General features: G+C 35.1%; 20 non-coding genes across 20 annotated transcripts; all 20 read left to right on the top strand.

Annotated features, from left to right (window-relative positions):
* Positions 1–2,286: 2,286 nt before the first annotated feature.
* TRNAD-GUC lies at positions 2,287–2,358 on the top strand. Its single transcript has one exon. It is a non-coding gene; the product is annotated as a tRNA-Asp (tRNA).
* Positions 2,359–2,438: 80 nt separating this feature from the next.
* TRNAD-GUC lies at positions 2,439–2,510 on the top strand. Its single transcript has one exon. It is a non-coding gene; the product is annotated as a tRNA-Asp (tRNA).
* A 522-nt stretch (positions 2,511–3,032) lies between these two features.
* Positions 3,033–3,104, top strand: TRNAD-GUC. The gene has a single exon. It is a non-coding gene; the product is annotated as a tRNA-Asp (tRNA).
* Positions 3,105–3,511: 407 nt separating this feature from the next.
* TRNAD-GUC lies at positions 3,512–3,583 on the top strand. Its single transcript has one exon. It is a non-coding gene; the product is annotated as a tRNA-Asp (tRNA).
* A 77-nt stretch (positions 3,584–3,660) lies between these two features.
* Positions 3,661–3,732, top strand: TRNAD-GUC. Its single transcript has one exon. It is a non-coding gene; the product is annotated as a tRNA-Asp (tRNA).
* Positions 3,733–3,813: 81 nt separating this feature from the next.
* TRNAD-GUC lies at positions 3,814–3,885 on the top strand. The gene has a single exon. It is a non-coding gene; the product is annotated as a tRNA-Asp (tRNA).
* A 3,314-nt stretch (positions 3,886–7,199) lies between these two features.
* On the top strand, positions 7,200–7,271 carry TRNAD-GUC. The gene has a single exon. It is a non-coding gene; the product is annotated as a tRNA-Asp (tRNA).
* Positions 7,272–7,676: 405 nt separating this feature from the next.
* Positions 7,677–7,748, top strand: TRNAD-GUC. Its single transcript has one exon. It is a non-coding gene; the product is annotated as a tRNA-Asp (tRNA).
* Positions 7,749–9,452: 1,704 nt separating this feature from the next.
* TRNAD-GUC lies at positions 9,453–9,524 on the top strand. Its single transcript has one exon. It is a non-coding gene; the product is annotated as a tRNA-Asp (tRNA).
* A 79-nt stretch (positions 9,525–9,603) lies between these two features.
* On the top strand, positions 9,604–9,675 carry TRNAD-GUC. The gene has a single exon. It is a non-coding gene; the product is annotated as a tRNA-Asp (tRNA).
* Positions 9,676–9,755: 80 nt separating this feature from the next.
* On the top strand, positions 9,756–9,827 carry TRNAD-GUC. Its single transcript has one exon. It is a non-coding gene; the product is annotated as a tRNA-Asp (tRNA).
* A 79-nt stretch (positions 9,828–9,906) lies between these two features.
* TRNAD-GUC lies at positions 9,907–9,978 on the top strand. Its single transcript has one exon. It is a non-coding gene; the product is annotated as a tRNA-Asp (tRNA).
* Positions 9,979–10,058: 80 nt separating this feature from the next.
* On the top strand, positions 10,059–10,130 carry TRNAD-GUC. The gene has a single exon. It is a non-coding gene; the product is annotated as a tRNA-Asp (tRNA).
* A 79-nt stretch (positions 10,131–10,209) lies between these two features.
* Positions 10,210–10,281, top strand: TRNAD-GUC. Its single transcript has one exon. It is a non-coding gene; the product is annotated as a tRNA-Asp (tRNA).
* Positions 10,282–10,514: 233 nt separating this feature from the next.
* Positions 10,515–10,586, top strand: TRNAD-GUC. The gene has a single exon. It is a non-coding gene; the product is annotated as a tRNA-Asp (tRNA).
* Positions 10,587–16,366: 5,780 nt separating this feature from the next.
* On the top strand, positions 16,367–16,438 carry TRNAD-GUC. The gene has a single exon. It is a non-coding gene; the product is annotated as a tRNA-Asp (tRNA).
* A 79-nt stretch (positions 16,439–16,517) lies between these two features.
* TRNAD-GUC lies at positions 16,518–16,589 on the top strand. The gene has a single exon. It is a non-coding gene; the product is annotated as a tRNA-Asp (tRNA).
* Positions 16,590–18,107: 1,518 nt separating this feature from the next.
* Positions 18,108–18,179, top strand: TRNAD-GUC. The gene has a single exon. It is a non-coding gene; the product is annotated as a tRNA-Asp (tRNA).
* An 82-nt stretch (positions 18,180–18,261) lies between these two features.
* On the top strand, positions 18,262–18,333 carry TRNAD-GUC. Its single transcript has one exon. It is a non-coding gene; the product is annotated as a tRNA-Asp (tRNA).
* Positions 18,334–18,824: 491 nt separating this feature from the next.
* Positions 18,825–18,896, top strand: TRNAD-GUC. The gene has a single exon. It is a non-coding gene; the product is annotated as a tRNA-Asp (tRNA).
* The last annotated feature ends 1,233 nt before the right edge of the window (positions 18,897–20,129 follow it).

Here is a 20,129-nt window from a genome sequence, read left to right as displayed (position 1 = left end):
GTATGTTTTGTAGTAGATTTTGTTTTACGTTGATTTCATGTAACTATGTATTCTATTACTAACTGCACCATTTTTATCGTAAATGTTTGCCGGTATGATGTGTTCGACTATTTATTGTTCTTGATTTACACTCTAAAAAGACAGGGATTCAAATTAAATCCATTACGGATGTGGGTTACACTTCGTAATTCCGAAACACGTAAATTGCCTTTACCTCGATGTACGTTAATCCGAACAATAATTTTGTGGCTTAATTCCGAAGATTCGTTAGTCCGAAAACGAAAATGAGGTTCGTAATTCCGAAGGTTTGTTAGTCCGAAAACGAAATGAACAACGAACCTCATTTCGTTTTCGCATAAACGAACCTTCGGAACAACGAACCTTAATTTGTTTTCGGATAAACGAACTTTCGGAACAACGAACCTCATTTCGTTTTCGGATTGCCGAACCTTCAGAATATCCGAACCTTCGGAATAACGAAGCTTCGGAATTACGAATGTATACGCGGATGTGAATAGTGACCAGTCGATATTATGATTTAAAATCAACCCTTAAAAATTTACATGTAAATCTCAAAGATTTATTTTGATATCCAAATTTGTTGGCATTTAAATCTTTATGGATTTAACTTAAATACCAACATCGACTGGTCACCATTTATAGCCGTATGTTGGGGCCGTAATGGATTTATTTTAAATCCTTGTAATTTAGAGTGTACGTATGTTTTATGTCTTTTATCATTCAAGGGACCTCTTGTAGATTAGTTTAAAGAAATCTGAAACAAAATAAAATACAAAAGTAAACATATCCTTAGCATGCTTGGTATGTCGAATTTGTGTAATACGGACGCGGAGACGTCGTAACGTTATAGCGATCAACAATGAGAAACAAGATGGCGGCGTAAACATTCGTGCAAGTCTCCCCCGTTTTTTATCATTTTCTTTAAATTATTGTTTAATGAATTCTTTTTGAAAAATGAAATTGATAGCGTAGAAATGTCCGAAACGAATTTGTATCTCATTTACATGATTTAGGGCTAGATCTTATTGGCGGTACATGGAAATGAATGCAATGGAATCCCTGGCTTCGTAGAGACTAAGCATACGTTAGTAAATGATTTTTATTCTCTAGAAGCCCTAGCTGAGCTACCCAATTCATTACCAACACCGGTAACAATGCAAAGTGCGAGGCAGTAATTATCGGGAGTAATTATAATCATTGGCACACTTAACAGAAGACTAATTATCAGCTATTGAAATGTACATGTGAGGCTATGCATGAATGACCATTATGTTGTCATGGAGAATACAATGTAGAATTGTCATTATACAATACAAAAATTGATATACCCTTGAACAGCAGTTTATGACTTTGTGTTCAAAATTTGCCAGGAAGAAAATGGCAATAACACACTATAGAATGTATGTGTAAAAGTAACATTGCAAATTTGTATACACATTTCTGCAGTTTCGTATAAAAATATCAATTTTAAAGAATAAAGAACGATAGGCGATAAAAGTTTAAAAAAGAAAAAGAAAAAATAAATAAATAAACAATGTACATTATTTTGTACATTAATAGATAAATACATTGTTAAGTAATTATCTGATAGATGAATGAACGATTGAATGAAATAATTACCCGAGATCCGGAGGAAACTGAGTCATGAATACCATGAATACTTCGGTCACATTTGCTGTACGGCGGCATATATACGGCGAGACGAGAACAGCCGTTTAAACATTTTTTGTATCAGCTACATATAGGTGGTTTGAATGAAAAATGAATAAAACGGCTGTTTCGACTCGCCATACGGCTGCCGTAGAGCAAATGTGACCGAGGGAGGAACGAGCCATTTACTTATTTTGTCAGGTATTGCTGTTTGAACACATGCAACACCGCGCATCGAATACATGCAATACTTCGGAAATGCTGCAGAGTTAATTGATTAAACTTTTTCATAGAACTAGTATAGTGGTAAAACCATGGTCACATTTGTTCTACGGCGGCCGTACGGCGAGTCGAAAACAGCCCTTTTATTCATTTTTTATTCAAACCACCTATATTTAGCTGGTACAAAAATGTCAAAACGACTGCTTTCGACTCGCCGTACGGCCGCCGTATAACAAATGTGACCATCATGACCATGGTTGAAGTATCTCCGCCTGTCACGCGGAAGACCGGGGTTCGATTCCCCGCCAAGGAGAACATTTTTTCTTACCTTTTTCTTTATATTCTTATTCCGCATAATGCTTACAGGGCGACCATATTTTACAGAATATACAATCCTTGGTAGTATAGTGGTGAGTATCTCCGCCTGTCACGCGGAAGACCGGGGTTCGATTCCCCGCCAAGGAGAACATTTTTTCTTACCTTTTTCTTTATATTCTTATTCCGCATAATGCTTACAGGGCGACCATATTTTACAGAATATACAATCCTTGGTAGTATAGTGGTGAGTATCTCCGCCTGTCACGCGGAAGACCGGGGTTCGATTCCCCGCCAAGGAGATCTTATTTTTCTTGTGTGTGTTTTTAATTCGTTTTATACATTTATTCGGTGTGTTTCACAATCCTCTCCATAAATTCAAAATTTTATATAATTTTTAATTTTAAAAGTGCTCCCATGTTTGCTGTATTACTCATCCACCTACTCATTTTTTTTCAGTGAAGAGACTAAGGCATTTTATGAATTGATGATTAAAGAAATATATAGATAAATAATTGATCATTAAAAATATAGATTATTATAAGTAGATAATGATAAGCACTACGTTAAGATGAAATTATTTTCATTGAAAATAAAAAAATAAATGAAGACAGAAGATTAAGAATAACATAAGGTAAATGAATAAAAAAAATTACTTGAAAAGGAATGGCATGAAATTACTATCAAAACAATTGGAAAATTGTATATTTTTGGTAGGTATTTCAGGAACAATTTACTGCTTCTTTCTGAATCGAATAATAACGCATTCTAAAGGGGCCGGACCGCAGAATCAATGAATCAAATCCAGACATTCCAACCCTCAATCCTTGGTAGTATAGTGGTAAGTATCTCCGCCTGTCACGCGGAAGACCGGGGTTCGATTCCCCGCCAAGGAGAACTTTTTTTTCTTGTGTGTGTTTGTTTTGATTTTTTTTACTACATTATGTATCACAATCTTTTGCATGAACTTCTTATTACGAAAAACACGACTTTTCCCAATTTTTCTGCACTATTCATCCGCCCATTTAACAAATATTATCATGCAGAAGCATGTACATAATACATAAAAACGTGGTTATATGCATAAAAGAATATATTGATTTTAAATCATTTGAATATCTTGCAGATAATAAATGAAGAAATCATCTAAATGAATCAATTGAATTTGCTAAATAATGATAATGCTCATATTGTTGTTTCAGGAATAATCAACACTGCATTTTTAACACAACTGACACACTTTGGCAATCAAGAAGAAGTGAACTCAAAATTAATCAATCTAATTTTGTATCAGGTGCCATGATCCTTGGTAGTATAGTGGTAAGTATCTCCGCCTGTCACGCGGAAGACCGGGGTTCGATTCCCCGCCAAGGACATTTTTTCTACCCTTTTTCTTTATATTGTTATTCGGCATAATGCTTACAGAGCGACCATATTTTAGAGAATATACAATCCTTGGTAGTATAGTGGTAAGTATCTCCGCCTGTCACGCGGAAGACCGGGGTTCGATTCCCCGCCAAGGAGAACATTTTTTCTACCCTTTTTTCTTTATATTGTTATTCGGCATAATGCTTACAGAGCGACCATATTTTAGAGAATATACAATCCTTGGTAGTATAGTGGTAAGTATCTCCGCCTGTCACGCGGAAGACCGGGGTTCGATTCCCCGCCAAGGAGAGTATTTTTTTTTTTTGTTCATTTGAAATATTTTTTTACGTAAATTATTTAGAGTCTACAGAATGTTTACATCATTTGTTTTATATCACTCGATGATGGTCGAATGTCATTTATCCTCCTTTAAATAGAATGGAGACATAAATTGCCTTGAATACTGCGGTTTCTTCTTCATCCTGGTCAAAAGTAAGCTACTAAATACAGGTTCATCGCAGAATTGTAGATGGGAAATTAAATGAATTTACATATAAAAATGAAAGATTCATCGATGCAATGTGTAGACAGATTTAGAGAAATATGAATATAAATTTCTAATAAGATAAGTGTACAAAAAATTATGCGTAATAAATAGATGAAAATAATCATATATTGATTGAATTGTAATAAATAGATGAATGAATGGTTTGTAGGTTATTAATGAAAATCGCGTAATGATCCTTTCCATATTTACAGCTATTAATCTTTATAAATATTTCGAGAATCTTGGGCACCTTCAGGCTTGAATGATTATGATGACCCACATGCCAACAGGACATACAAAGCCAATCAATTGTATCACGTGTAAATATCAATCCTTGGTAGAATAGTGGTAAGTATCTCCGCCTGTCACGCGGAAGACCGGGGTTCGATTCCATGCCAAGGAGAGTTTTTTTTTTGTTTTCTTTCACATTTTTTTTTTGTTGTTGCTTTCTTTCAACATTTATATAGAAAATGCTGGAACCTACAATAGGCCTTCTCCTAACTATAGAATGATTTTATTCTCCAAGTGAATGATTAAATAATATAAATCGGCCTGTATCGAGACTGTCCTTAAAATAGTTTCAAATAAAAATTATGTGATACAATCTTCTGCCAATCCTTTAGTATAGTGGTGAGTATCTCCGCCTGTCACGCGGAAGACCGGGGTTCGATTCCCCGCCAAGGAGACCACTTTTTGGGGGCGTGTTTGATTTCCTTTCATTTCCAATCCAGTCATAATTTTTTTTTCATTGAAAGCATCCGGATTCAATCAGGACTCAAGTCAGTGTATGTTTTGTAGTAGATTTTGTTTTACGTTGATTTGATTTTTATCGTAAATGTTTGCCGGTATGATGTGTTCGACTATTTATTGTTCTTGATTTGCACTCTAAAAAGACAGGGATTTGAATTAAATCCATTACGGATGTGGGTTACACTTCGTAATTCCGAAACACGTAAATTGCCTTTACCTCGATGTTCGTTAATCCGAACATTTGTGGCTTAATTCCGAAGATTCGTTCGTCCGAAAACGAAATGAGGTTCGTAATTCCGAAGGTTTGTTAATCCGAAAACGAAATGAGGTTCTTAATTCCGAAGGTTCGTTAGTCCGAAAACGAAATGAACAACGAATCTCATTTCTTTTTCGGATAAACGAACCTTCGGAACAACGAACCTCATTTGGTTTTCGGATAAACGAACCTTCGGAACAACGAACCTCATTTCGTTTTCGAATTGTCGAACCTTCGGAATATCCGAACCTTCGGAATAACGAAGCTTCGGAATTACGAATGTATACGCGGATGTGAATAGTGACCAGTCGATATTATGATTTAAAATCAACCCTTAAAAATTTACATGTAAATCTCAAAGATTTATTTTGATATCCAAGTTTGTTGGCATTTAAATCTTTATGGATTTAACTTAAATACCAACATCGACTGGTCACCATTTATAGCCGTATGTTGGGGCCGTAATGGATTTATTTTAAATCCTTGTAATTTAGAGTGTACGTATGTTTTATGTCTTTTATCATTCAAGGGACCTCTTGTAGATTAGTTTAAAGAAATCTGAAACAAAATAAAATACAAAAGTAAACATATCCTTAGCATGCTTGGTATGTCGAATTTGTGTAATACGGACGCGGAGACGTCGTAACGTTATAGCGATCAACAATGAGAAACAAGATGGCGGCGTAAACATTCGTGCAAGTCTCCCCCGTTTTTTATCATTTTCTTTAAATCATTGTTTAATGAATTCTTTTTGAAAAATGAAATCGATAGCGTAGAAATGTCCGAAACGAATTTGTATCTCATTTACATGATTTAGGGCTAGATCTTATTGGCGGTACATGGAAATGAATGCAATGGAATCCCTGGCTTCGTAGAGACTAAGCATACGTTAGTAAATGATTTTTATTCTCTAGAAGCCCTAGCTGAGCTACCCAATTCATTACCAACACCGGTAACAATGCAAAGTGCGAGGCAGTAATTATCGGGAGTAATTATAATCATTGGCACACTTAACAGAAGACTAATTATCAGCTATTGAAATGTACATGTGAGGCTATGCATGAATGACCATTATGTTGTCATGGAGAATACAATGTAGAATTGTCATTATACAATACAAAAATTGATATACCCTTGAACAGCAGTTTATGACTTTGTGTTCAAAATTTGCCAGGAAGAAAATGGCAATAACACACTATAGAATGTATGTGTAAAAGTAACATTGCAAATTTGTATACACATTTCTGCAGTTTCGTATAAAAATATCAATTTTAAAGAATAAAGAACGATAGGCGATAAAAGTTTAAAAAAGAAAAAGAAAAAATAAATAAATAAACAATGTACATTATTTTGTACATTAATAGATAAATACATTGTTAAGTAATTATCTGATAGATGAATGAACGATTGAATGAAATAATTACCCGAGATCCGGAGGAAACTGAGTCATGAATACCATGAATACTTCGGTCACATTTGCTGTACGGCGGCATATATACGGCGAGACGAGAACAGCCGTTTAAACATTTTTTGTATCAGCTACATATAGGTGGTTTGAATGAAAAATGAATAAAACGGCTGTTTCGACTCGCCATACGGCTGCCGTAGAGCAAATGTGACCAAGGGAGGAACGAGCCATTTACTTATTTTGTCAGGTATTGCTGTTTGAACACATGCAACACCGCGCATCGAATACATGCAATACTTCGGAAATGCTGCAGAGTTAATTGATTAAACTTTTTCATAGAACTAGTATAGTGGTAAAACCATGGTCACATTTGTTCTACGGCGGCCGTACGGCGAGTCGAAAACAGCCCTTTTATTCATTTTTTATTCAAACCACCTATATTTAGCTGGTACAAAAATGTCAAAACGACTGCTTTCGACTCGCCGTACGGCCGCCGTATAACAAATGTGACCATCATGACCATGGTTGTAAGTATCTCCGCCTGTCACGCGGAAGACCGGGGTTCGATTCCCCGCCAAGGAGAACATTTTTTCTTACCTTTTTCTTTATATTCTTATTCCGCATAATGCTTACAGGGCGACCATATTTTACAGAATATACAATCCTTGGTAGTATAGTGGTAAGTATCTCCGCCTGTCACGCGGAAGACCGGGGTTCGATTCCCCGCCAAGGAGAACTTTTTTTCTTGTGTGTGTTTGTTTTGATTTTTTTACTACATTATGTATCACAATCTTTTGCATGAACTTCTTATTACGAAAAACACGACTTTTCCCAATTTTTCTGCACTATTCATCCTCCCATTTAACAAATATTATCATGCAGAAGCATGTACATAATACATAAAAACGTGGTTATATGCATAAAAGAATATATTGATTTTAAATCATTTGAATATCTTGCAGATAATAAATGAAGAAATCATCTAAATGAATCAATTGAATTTGCTAAATAATGATAATGCTCATATTGTTGTTTCAGGAATAATCAACACTGCATTTTTAACACAACTGACACACTTTGGCAATCAAGAAGAAGTGAACTCAAAATTAATCAATCTAATTTTGTATCAGGTGCCATGATCCTTGGTAGTATAGTGGTAAGTATCTCCGCCTGTCACGCGGAAGACCGGGGTTCGATTCCCCGCCAAGGAGAACATTTTTTCTTCCCTTTTTCTTTATATTCTTATTCGGCATAATGCTTACAGGGCGACCATATTTTAGAGAGTCATCAATCCTTGTTAGTATAGTGGTAAGTATCGGTCACGCGGAAGACCGGGGTTCGATTCCCCGCCAATTAAAAGAGATCATGATACATTTTTTCTCTCTCGTGGATGATTTTTCTTTTAAGCAGAGCGTCCCACAAAAACACGAAACCGAAATTTAGCGACGAATTATCATCAACTTAATCACAAGTACAATCATGACAATAGACAATGACCGATCTCTTAAAGCTTAGAATCCATTCCTTTGTCTGTGTACAACCAATATCTCCTTGGTACAACAGAGAAGATTTCTCATTCGCGTATGATTGAGTAAAACACAATTTAAAGAAAGGATACCGAAAACTCATTTGGCGCGGGATCTGAATTTCAAAAAGAAAATCACATGCACGATTGTAAAAGAGTAGCCTCTCATTTTTTTCCACTCATAAATTACTAGGGAACATGTGCGTGTATGGGGTATATGGGGACGTGGGTGTGTACATGTGTGTGTGTGTGTGAGTTTTTACAGACTTGTACCGAACTTAAGCGGCACCGTCCGTTAGACTTGACCAGGGTTCGAACCTCGAAACTTTGAATCAGTTCGTAACTTCCCAAGATTACAGGCGCTCCCACAACGTCTAGGGGAATTCATTACTTCGGAAAACAATAAGGTACTGATTCTATTATTTTTTCTTAAAGCTAATGCATATAGGGGGAAGTGAAGAGTATTATTCAAAGTGATCATGTCAATTGACAAAGAAATTACTCTGTCGCTGCATGAGACATCAGTGAAAATTCATCTTAGCTTTATTACCAAAACTTGGGGATGGAAGTCGTACCTAATGTCATCAAGATTAATTCATTGAGTCATGAGTGGCATAAAAGCGATACAGAATCATGAAAATAGGGTATCAGTAAAAGGCTGTTCAGATTTTTTTTTTTCATATTGTGGAGAAGTTAAGGTGTGCTGTTCAGTAATATCTCTGGATAATATCTCTATATGTTATCCCTCGATATTTAGTTTTTTTTCAAAGCCACTGTATTGTTGAATAAATAATCAATAATTGAATAAAGTGATAAAGATCAAGGGAATCAATTATTGATTGAAGGAAATATTACTGAAAAGAGGTAAAATGAACAAATGAATTGACAAATAAGTAAAATATTTATAAAAATAAAGAGATTGGCCTTTAGATTCACGCAGATTATAGGCGAACAAATAAAATCACAAATCTCTCATTCTAAAATGAAATAATCGAAATAGATCAATGGACAACTTGTAAAACAAATTAACCGATAAGTTGAGAAAATACATGTAATAGGGAATAATTACAACGAAAGATAAACGCTATGATTGGCCAATTCGGAATCTAATCATTTTTTAAGGATGCTTCATGCGTCGTTGTGTTTGATCACGAAGCCGAGGAAGGAGCGCGAAAACATTAAGTCAAGTTTCTGCAAGCGTCAATATCAATCCTTGGTAGTATCATGGAGCTATATAGCTCTATGGTAGTATAGTGGTGAGTATCTCCGCCTGTCACGCGGAAGACCGGGGTTCGATTCCCCGCCAAGGAGAACATTTTTCTTTCCCTTTTTCTTTATATTCTTATTCGGCATTATCCTTACAGGGCGACCTTTTTTAGAGAATCATCAATCCTTGGTAGTATAGTGGTAAGTATCTCCGCCTGTCACGCGGAAGACCGGGGTTCGATTCCCCGCCAAGGAGAACATTTTTTCTTTCCCTTTCTTTATATTCTAATTCGGTATAATGCTTACAGGGCGACCATTTTTTAGAGAATCATCAATCCTTGGTAGTATAGTGGTAAGTATCTCCGCCTGTCACGCGGAAGACCGGGGTTCGATTCCCCGCCAAGGAGAACATTTTTTCTTTCCCTTTTCTTTATATTCTTATTCGGCATAATGCTTACAGGGCGACCATATTTCAGAGAATCATCAATCCTTGGTAGTATAGTGGTAAGTATCTCCGCCTGTCACGCGGAAGACCGGGGTTCGATTCCCCGCCAAGGAGAACATTTTTTCTTCCCTTTTTCTGTATATTCTAATTCGGTATAATGCTTACAGGGCGACCTTTTTTAGAGAATCATCAATCCTTGGTAGTATAGTGGTAAGTATCTCCGCCTGTCACGCGGAAGACCGGGGTTCGATTCCCCGCCAAGGAGAACATTTTTTCTTCCCTTTTTCTGTATATTCTAATTCGGTATAATGCTTACAGGGCGACCGTATTTTAGAGAATCATCAATCCTTGGTAGTATAGTGGTAAGTATCTCCGCCTGTCACGCGGAAGACCGGGGTTCGATTCCCCGCCAAGGAGAACATTTTTTCTTTCCCTTTTCTTTATATTCTAATTCGGTATAATGCTTACAGGGCGACCTTTTTTAGAGAATCATCAATCCTTGGTAGTATAGTGGTAAGTATCTCCGCCTGTCACGCGGAAGACCGGGGTTCGATTCCCCGCCAAGGAGAACATTTTTTTCTTTCCCTTTCTTTATATTCTAATTCGGTATAATGCTTACAGGGCGACCATATTTTAGAGAATCATCAATCCTTGGTAGTATAGTGGTAAGTATCTCCGCCTGTCACGCGGAAGACCGGGGTTCGATTCCCGCCAAGGAGAACATTTTTTCTACTCCTTTTTTCTTTATATTCTTATTTGGTATAATGCTTACAGGGCGACCATATTTTACAGAATATACAATCCTTGGTAGTATAGTGGTGAGTATCTCCGCCTGTCACGCGGAAGACCGGGGTTCGATTCCCCGCCAAGGAGAACATTTTTTTCTTCTTTTTTTATATATTTTTTTTATATTCTTCATAATCGGCATTAGGCTTAGAGGGCAATCCCAAATTTCTGTCTCACTTTTTGAAACTTTTTCTTTCTTTTTTTCACTTCAATATTTTATATAATTTCTATTTTAAAATGCTGGAACCCAATACTATTCCAACCAGGATGACTTCATTTACGTATGAATATAATGTAAATGATTTAAATAGGTCCATCGAGTCTGACCTTATCATGGTTTAAAAATACGAATTATACAATATACCATTGAAATTATTGATATCGACATAAGAATATGACTTGGTGAAAAGATGATGAGAAATTCGAAATAGAGCATTGCTGTCTACATTTTGAACAGTTTGCTTAGGATAATCTAAAAAAATATTCAATCCGGTTTATGAACAATATTTTATAAATTGTTTTACTGTGAATGATTGGAATGAATAAATGAACGATAAAATGTTTCATTATCTAATTAATTAACTTTTATATAATCCGGCAGACACCTCACAACTGCAATATATATATATCCTCTCTTCTCGATAACCGATTTGCTGATATGAGAAAGCATGACGCGAGCGTAATTTTACAGCGGTGCAAACATACCTTTCAGAATATGAACAAGAAATGTGTAACATCCATCACTAATCTTTGGTAGTATAGTCACGCGGAAAACCGGGGTTCGATTCCCTGCCAAGGAGAAAGCTATATTTCATTTCATTTTTTTTTACTGATAGGCTAATACATTTTTTTCATTTCAATTCAAACAATATAATGTCGAAGCGGTATACACCCTGTCCGTTTTACGTGCTGAAGAATTTCTTCGATTTTCTGCATGCATTGGCCTACTTGAGTATAATCAGATAAGTACAAAACCTGACAGTTGATTTGTAACAAATAGCATCATGAACTTTATTCAGAATAATATTGCCTGGTACGTAAATTGAGCAGACCTAATATAAATTCTATAGCATGCACTGAGCTAAACTATTGTTTCCCCGTGAGATAGTATATATTATAACCCGCAATTAAACTGCATAAATCCCTATGATACAAAATGCCATAATATAATTATGTGCATAAGTTGATCAGGTGATAAGTCTGATATAGGCCTACAGATTATAATGTGTTTGCATCATCATTTTGTTTATCAACCAAGGCAATAACAATAGAAACTTTGGCACACTGCCAGACACACTGACATGAGTATCACGTGTGTATAATGAATATATTGCATGTTATTCGATATTGTTTGCAGATCTATGACCTATGACCTTGACTATTCAACAGTCAACGGTTTCAGAAGAATCAACGAAGCAGATAGGCCTGTGTTGTATCCGTTTTCTTTTCAATATGTGGTTGAATATTCATCTTCTTGTGCAGACTCAAAGGGAGAGTCCCTATTGGTTTATTCTAGTATGTGAAGAGATTTGTACGCTAATCAATGCGCAACCCGATTGGAACGAGATGTTGTAGATATGAGAACTTCGATTATAACCTTTATAGGGTTTTACATCAGTCCATTGCGCATACATTCGTAATTCCGAAGCATCGTTTTACCGAAGGTTCGGATATTCCGAAGGTTCGTTATTCCGAAGGTTCGTATTTCCGAAGGTTCGTATTTCCGAAGGTTCGGATATTCCGAAGATTCGTAATTCCGAAGCATCGTTTTACCGAAGGTTCGGATATTCCGAAGGTTCGTTATTCCGAAGGTTCGTATTTCCGAAGGTTCGTAATTTCGAAGGTTCGTTGGTCCGAAAACGAAATGAGGTTCGTAATTCCGAAGGTTCGTTAGTCCGAAAACGAAATTATTAAAGGTCAAGTCCACCTCAGAAAAATGTTGATTTAAATAAAGAGAGAAAAATCAGACAAGCACAATGCTGAAAATTCATCAAAATCGGATGTAAAATAACAAAGTTATGACATTTCAAAGTTTCGCTTATTTTCAACAAAATAGTTATATGAACGAGCCAGTTACATCCAAATGAGAGAGTCGATGACGTCCAACTGACGTCACTCACTCACTCACTATTTCTTTTGTTTTTTATTGTTTGAATTATACAATATTTCAATTTTTACGAATTTGATGATTAGGACCTCATTGCCTGAAGCACAAAATGTTAAAATAATGGAATTCCACGTGTTCAGGGAGGAATGAAACTTCATTTCACATGACAATGACGAGAAAATAAAAATATTTCATATTTCATATAATAAAATACAAAAGAGATAGTGAGTGAGTGATGTCATTAACTCTCTCATTTGGATGTAACTGGCTCGTTCATATAACTATTTTGTTGAAAATAAGCGAAACTTTAAAGTGCCATAACTTTCTTATTTTACATCCGATTTTGATGAAATTTTCAGTGTTATGCTTGTTGAATTTTTCTCTTTTTATTCAAATCAAGTTTTTGTTGGGGTGGACTTGTCCTTTAACAGACCTCATTTCGTTTTCGGACAAACGAACCTTATGAACAACGAACCTCATTTCGTTTTCGGATTAACGAACTTCTTCGGAACATCGAACCTTATTTCGTTTTCGGATTATCGAACCTTCGGAATAACGCCACAAATGTTCGGATTAACGAACCCTTTTACGTTTTCGGATTAACGAACATCGAGGTATAGGCAATTTACGTGTATCGAAATTACGAACCGTCGGAATTGCGGAGTGTAACCAGTCCATTGTAGGCCCATGATTCAATGGACGAATTTCAAAAGCAATGTAATCCCCAACGAAATTCAATAGGGAGTCTTCGCTATACTACAACGGGAAGAATTCAAGAACACAGTAAATCTATTGAAAATGCCCGTCAAAAATAAATCAATGACAAGAAACGGCTGGAAGGTCTTTGTCGAAAATCGGTGAATATACCAGAACAGCAGTTTCGTCCTATAGGTTTCGGAGCTGACGAAAAAATGCAAATAGTGCCCATCAGCGTCAAGGACAAAACTGCCATTTTGAATCACCAATTTTCCACAAAGACTTAATTGGTTGTTCTTTGTCATGAAGGGTGATTGAAAATACATTTTCGATGTTCTTCAATCTGCCGTGCGTTGTGGAAGCGACCCCTTTTTACCAGCATCTCGTATCACCTTGTTGAGATCTCTGGCTAAAGGAACAACAATTAGTTCAATTTTTCAAGGAGATTCCAAGACACCTGCTTGAAGAAACCGCCTGACATTCTAAAGTAACCTCCAAAAGAATAATTGGTTTGGTTTATTCACGATAAAAATATATAAAAATAAACAAAATGTACATTATATGACACCTTGAAAGGTCCTTGTTATTTGATTGGTTGTTTGATATCGATCATTCAGCCCAGTTTACAATGACGTCACCAACCGTGCAATTTTGGATCCATACGATTTTGTCCATTGCATGCGCGCTTGTTGTATGTACGCGACAATCAACATCAGACCGTGCATAATTTTCATCGGAATTGATAAATTTCATATGAAAAAGAATCTATTTTTAGGTGTCATATAAACTAAATAATGAATGTTTTATCATTCGTGCAATGGACAGAATACCTAATTCGGTGAAAGGTGAAATGAATGATCTATTTAACTCGGCTAGGCTTCGTTGAATGGATCATTTCATCTTTCACCCGATGAAGTAGTCTGTCCATTGCACTCATCAACATTTATATTGTAAGATCAAATTAGTATAACAGAATCATAACATAAACAATTAATACAATACAACATATAAAACTTATACATATCGTAGGGATTACTCGTTTCAGATGGGCTAAAATAATAGCCAATCTGTTCTTCCCCAAGGTCCCTGGAAATAAATATCTTATATTAACGTTACAATTTCAATGACAACTTCAAATTAAAGGACAAGTCCACCCCAACAAAAACTTGATTTGAATAAAAAGAGAAAAATTCAACAAGCATAACACTGAAAATTTCATCAAAATCGGATGTAAAATAAGAAAGTTATGGCATTTTAAAGTTTCGCTTCATTTCACTAAACAGTAATATATGCACATCTCGGTCGGTATGCAAATGAGGAACTGATGACATCACTCAATCACTATTTCATTTGTATTTTATTCATTCATTTCATTCATTTCGTTTATTTCCACAATAACAGCAAAGATAATTATTTTACAACAGAAATGTGAGTATAGAATAAATTAACAATTAGAAATATTGAAATAGTTCACAAAGGTCCAGTACACAGATATAATGTATAATTGAATTTTAGAAAGTTCAGTTTTAACTTAAATGCTAGCTGTATATTGTGGGGGAAACCTTGGAAAGCGGAGCTTGTAATTCAGGTTCCCCAAAATAATATTACAGTATCATTAATTAATGAAAATGGTATAAAAAGATACAAACTAGACGGGACGATACAAGACTACACTAAACGGGACAAGTACATCAGAACAACTCAAGCACAAACATGGGACAATGAACAGCCTCCTGCAGGAAAATCATAGTGTAACATTATAGTTATTTATCAGTGTAGTCTTAAGCTTATGTTTGAACGAAAATAAGCTTGGTGTCAGTTTTAAAGATTCATCTAGAGAATTCCAAAAATGGGGACCAGTATAAACAATAGTCTTCTGTTTGTAAAAAGTTCTGAGCTTCGGAAGATGGAAAGATGACGATAATCTGGTGGGGTAGCTGTGCAAAATCTCGTTTCTTAAAAACAGTAAACTTAAGGAAGTTGGCAGCTCTCCTTGGTTTAACTGAAACATAAAGCAGCCCAGGCGAAGAGAGTACAAATCCTGTATTTTTAAAACTTTATTGGAGAAGAACAATTGATCTGAGTGAGCTAATCTGTGTTTATGACAAATGATTCTCATTATTCTTTTCTGTGTAAGTAGTAGTCTATCCAACTGATTTCTAGAGGAACTGCCCCAAGCTAATATCCCATAATTTAAGTAAGAAAGAATAAGGGTATTATACAAATTTGATAAAACGTTTGGAGGCAAAAAAGTTTTTAGTTTGTTTATGACGCCAACATTTCTAGATAAAAGTTTTGATAAATACGTAATGTGCGGCTTCCATGAAAATTTGTTATCTATATATAGACCAAGAAATTTCGTTGAATCGACAATATCGATTAAAATATTATTAAGAAAGACGTTCCTGGGTAGAGCTGTGATTGAATTACTAAAAAGCATGCACTGGGTCTTATATGGAATATGAAATATTTTTATTTTCTAGTCATTGTCATGTGAAATGAAGTTTCATTCCTCCCTGAACACGTGGAATTCCACTATTTTAACATTTTGTGCTTCAGGCAAGGAGGTCCTAATCGTCAAATATTGCAAAGATTGAAATATTGTATAATTCAAAAAAATAAAATAAAAGAAATAGTGAGTGAGTGACATCATCGACTCTCTCATTTGGATGAAACTGGCTCGTTCATATAACTATTTTGTTAAAAATAAGCGAAACTTTGAAATGTCATAACTTTCTTATTTTACATCCGATTTTGATGAAATTTTCAGCATTGTCATGATTGTGCTTGTCTGATTTTTCTCTAGTGATTCAAATCAACATTTTTCTGAGGTGGACTTGACCTTTAATATAATATAAAGATAGTTTTACACGTAAAGCGTATCCTGCTGTATAAAATATATCATAGATGTTAGGGTTCAATTTTATGTAGTCGAGATCCTTGCAATAGAAGACCGGGATTCGATTTCCCGCCATCAAGGCCAAGGAGAACATTTTTTCTCTTTTTATTTCTCCAATATTTTTATATCGACATATAGAGCAATTAGAGAATACTAAGTCACCGATCCTTGGTAGTATAGTGGTGAGTATCTCCGCCTGTCACGCGGAAGACCGGGGTTCGATTCCCCGCCAAGGAGAACATTTTTTTTCTCGTTTTTTATATTCTTATAATTTAATCGACATAATACAGAGCGGTTAGACTTACAAAATCATCGATCCTTGGTAGTATAGTGGTAAGTATCTCCGCCTGTCACGCGGAAGACCGGGGTTCGATTCCCCGCCAAGGAGAACATTTTTCTCTCTTTTTTATATTCTTATAACTTAATCGACATAATACTAACAGAGCGATCAAAATTTATAAAATTACCAATCCTTGGTAGTATAGTGGTGAGTATCTCCGCCTGTCACGCGGAAGACAATGGATAAGATCCAACAAATTGTCTCTTAATTTACTTAAAACTAAATATATGCTATTTAGCAATTCCATTGATACACTTCCCATGGACATTGTTTTAGATGACACTAATTTAGAAAGTGTCACATTCATTAAATTTCTCGGTGTTACCGTTGATAATAAGCTTTCCTGGAAATACCACATAGATTGTATATGTAAGATTATTTCGCGAAATATTGGCAAAATCAGTAAACTGAAATATCATTTTTCGTCGTCATCACTTTTAATGCTATATTCTTCCCTGATCTTGCCTTACTTGAATTATGGGATACTTGCCTGGGGCAGCACCCATCAAACCATTTTAGATAGACTGTTATTACTGCAAAAGAAGTCCCTTCGTGTTATTCATAATTCAGCTTTTCGTTCACACACTGACCCACTATTTTTTTATTGCAAATTGCTGAAGATAAGCGACCTATATTTATTTCATTTAGGACAATTTATGTTTAACTTTGACAAAAACACACTTCCACGTGTATTTGATTCTATGTTTCCTCTTAATCGGTCTTTTCATAATTACCCTACTCGGCAATCTGACGAATTTCATTTACCCCGTTTTAGAACTTTATTAGCAAAGAGTACATTTATGTTCGATGGCCCTAGATTTTGGAACTCCCTCGACAATAACATAAAAAACAGCCCTTCCATATATTCTTTTAAAAGAAAACTTAAAAACGTTTTACTTAAATCCTACCGAGGTCTTCATTTCTAATTCCCGCTCGTTATCATCTCCTCTCAGACTTAACTGGACCCTGTTATTTTTGTTAGTCTATCATTTTGTTTTATCCTCTCTTTTCGGTCGAAATTTTTCCTGGTTCTATTTTACGTTTATTTCTCCTTTTGTCGTCCTGTTTTTTTTTCTTTCTTTTTTTAATTCTATTATTTTTCGTTTTGTCTTGTTCTGTGAGTTATCCTGTTCTTTTTAATCTATTCAGTAAATCTCCGTAGGCAAATAGCAACCATTGCGTCTCTCTCTCTCCCTCTCTCCTCTATTCTCTTCCTTTAGGGGGGTTCACATTATACAAGCTATGCTTTTTAGTGAATCCCCCATTTCCACAGATACTTTTCTTCTATCCTAACTATATATTATTTGTCTATAAAATATTTTGTATTATATTTTTATATGTTAGTTATCATGATTATTATTAATGTATTGTAAGTATTTGTTAGAATCTATGAAAATGATTTGTATCAATATTTGTTATTTCTGTTGGAAATAAAACTGAATCTGATTCTGAATCTGAAGACCGGGGCTCGATTCCCCGCCAAGGAGAACATTTTTTTTCTCGTTTTTTATATTCTTATAACTTAATCGACATAATACAGAGCGGTTACACCTACAAAATCATCAATCCTTGGTAGTATAGTGGTAAGTATCTCCGCCTGTCACGCGGAAGACCGGGGTTCGATTCCCCACCAAGGAGAACTTTTTTCTCTCTTTTTTATATTTTTATAACTTAATCGACATAATACTTACAGAGCGATCAAAATTTATAAAATTACCAATCCTTGGTAGTATAGTGGTGAGTATCTCCGCCTGTCACGCGGAAGACCGGGGTTCGATTCCCCGCCAAGGAGAACATTTTTTCTCTCTTTTTTTATATTCTTAACTTAATTGACATAATATTCAATTCATTTCAATAATGGTTTATTAAAAACATGCCTCGCAGCCAAAGGCTAAATAAAAAACATGTGTACAATTTACAACAATAGAAAAATACTTAAATACAAACATGCAATGACATAAAATTACTAGAACTTCTTATTGTAATACAAGGAAATACATTGTTGAAAGTAAATTAAATCATAATTGTATTGAACATAATAAATATTAAGTATGCAAATTATAACCACTATAATGAGGCACATTGTACATGCATGAATGAAAAGTATTAGAAAAGAGAAGATGAGGAAGGATAAAGACAGCATATAGGGAGACAGACAGAAAAAAAGTAAGGGGAAAGGGTAATTAAACGGAGATATATAGATAGAAAGTACAGAGAGAGGATTGGGCCAGAAAGATGAAGATTAAACAAATACAAAGCGATCAGAATTCACAAAATCACCAATCCTTGGTAGTATAGTGGTAAGTATCTCCGCCTGTCACGCGGAAGACCGGGGTTCGATTCCCCGCCAAGGAGAATTTGATTTTATATTTTGTTTGTAATGATAATAACATAATGTACATAATGTTTACAGAGCGATCAGAATTCACGTAATTATTAATCTTTTGTAGCACAGTGGTAAGTATCCCACCCCTTTCGATGCGGAAGCCCGGGGTTCGATTCCCCCGCCGGGGAGTTCATTATTTTTCTCTCTTTCTTTTTTTGATTATGGATTTGATGGTGTTTGTGAAATCAATTTATTAAGTCAGATATTTTCCGCTTATCTTTTTTTGCTTTCAAGACGTTTCATCAATATTATGGAGATGATTATGAATTATGAAGTAGATGAAAATTGTGTTTAATTCAAAATGGGAACCGTGGATCTAATTCATATCCAAACTGTCAAAGTTATGTTTTTATTTAGGCTCCTCGCTTTTATAACATTATAATGTACCTATTATGTTGAATACTTATGTCAAATAGGTAATTTAATCTTAATAAACAATATTAGAGAATATTTGCAATGTATACATAAAAGATGTTATTTGGTTTTAAAGTGGAACCAATAAAAATTAAAAAATTCAATTCAAATTTAAAGAAAAGAGGCACATACTCTATTTTGACCAGTGATGGTATCCGCAAGATATACATTCGAAACAACGGTCAATTCTTTTACCAACAAGAGTTTGGGCGAAATATTATTGTTACCAGTTGTTACAAATTTTTTCTCCAAATGAGAATACTGTCACGAATAAAACTGGGCAACATCTTTATATACTTTTAATATAGATTCTATATCGATTCAACTTTTTTGAGATTGTGATAAAGGAAGAAATAGAATTGTTCGAATTTAAACACCAATGATTTGTAAAGTTCATATCAATTATTATTACACTGACATTAATGTAGTTTTGTCGTTTAACTTCATGCACTGTAAAAACTGTGGTGTTAAAACTGACACCAATTGGTGTTAATAGAGGACCACACCCTGAGGTGTTAAAATTACACCCTAGAGATTGAACATAACACCAAAGAGTGTAAATGTAACAACCATAGGTGCTGTGATAACACCTATAGGTGTAAAACTAACACAACCAATTTAACACCGGTGTAAAATAACTGGTGTGGTCCTCTATGTACACCGGTTAACACCACAGTTTTTGTGTGATTTAAAGATAGCATAGATTACGAATGTATAGAAGCAAGTATCATAATATTTGTATTTCCCATTATTACTTTGATATAGGTACGCAAAGACAGACATGTTAT

The sequence above is a fragment of the Lytechinus variegatus genome, chromosome 13, assembly GCF_018143015.1.
Source record: "Lytechinus variegatus isolate NC3 chromosome 13, Lvar_3.0, whole genome shotgun sequence".
NCBI classification, from domain to species: Eukaryota; Metazoa; Echinodermata; class Echinoidea; order Temnopleuroida; family Toxopneustidae; genus Lytechinus; species Lytechinus variegatus.
The sequence above is the reverse complement of the archived record's forward strand: the minus strand, read 5'-3'. Positions and strand labels throughout refer to the sequence as shown.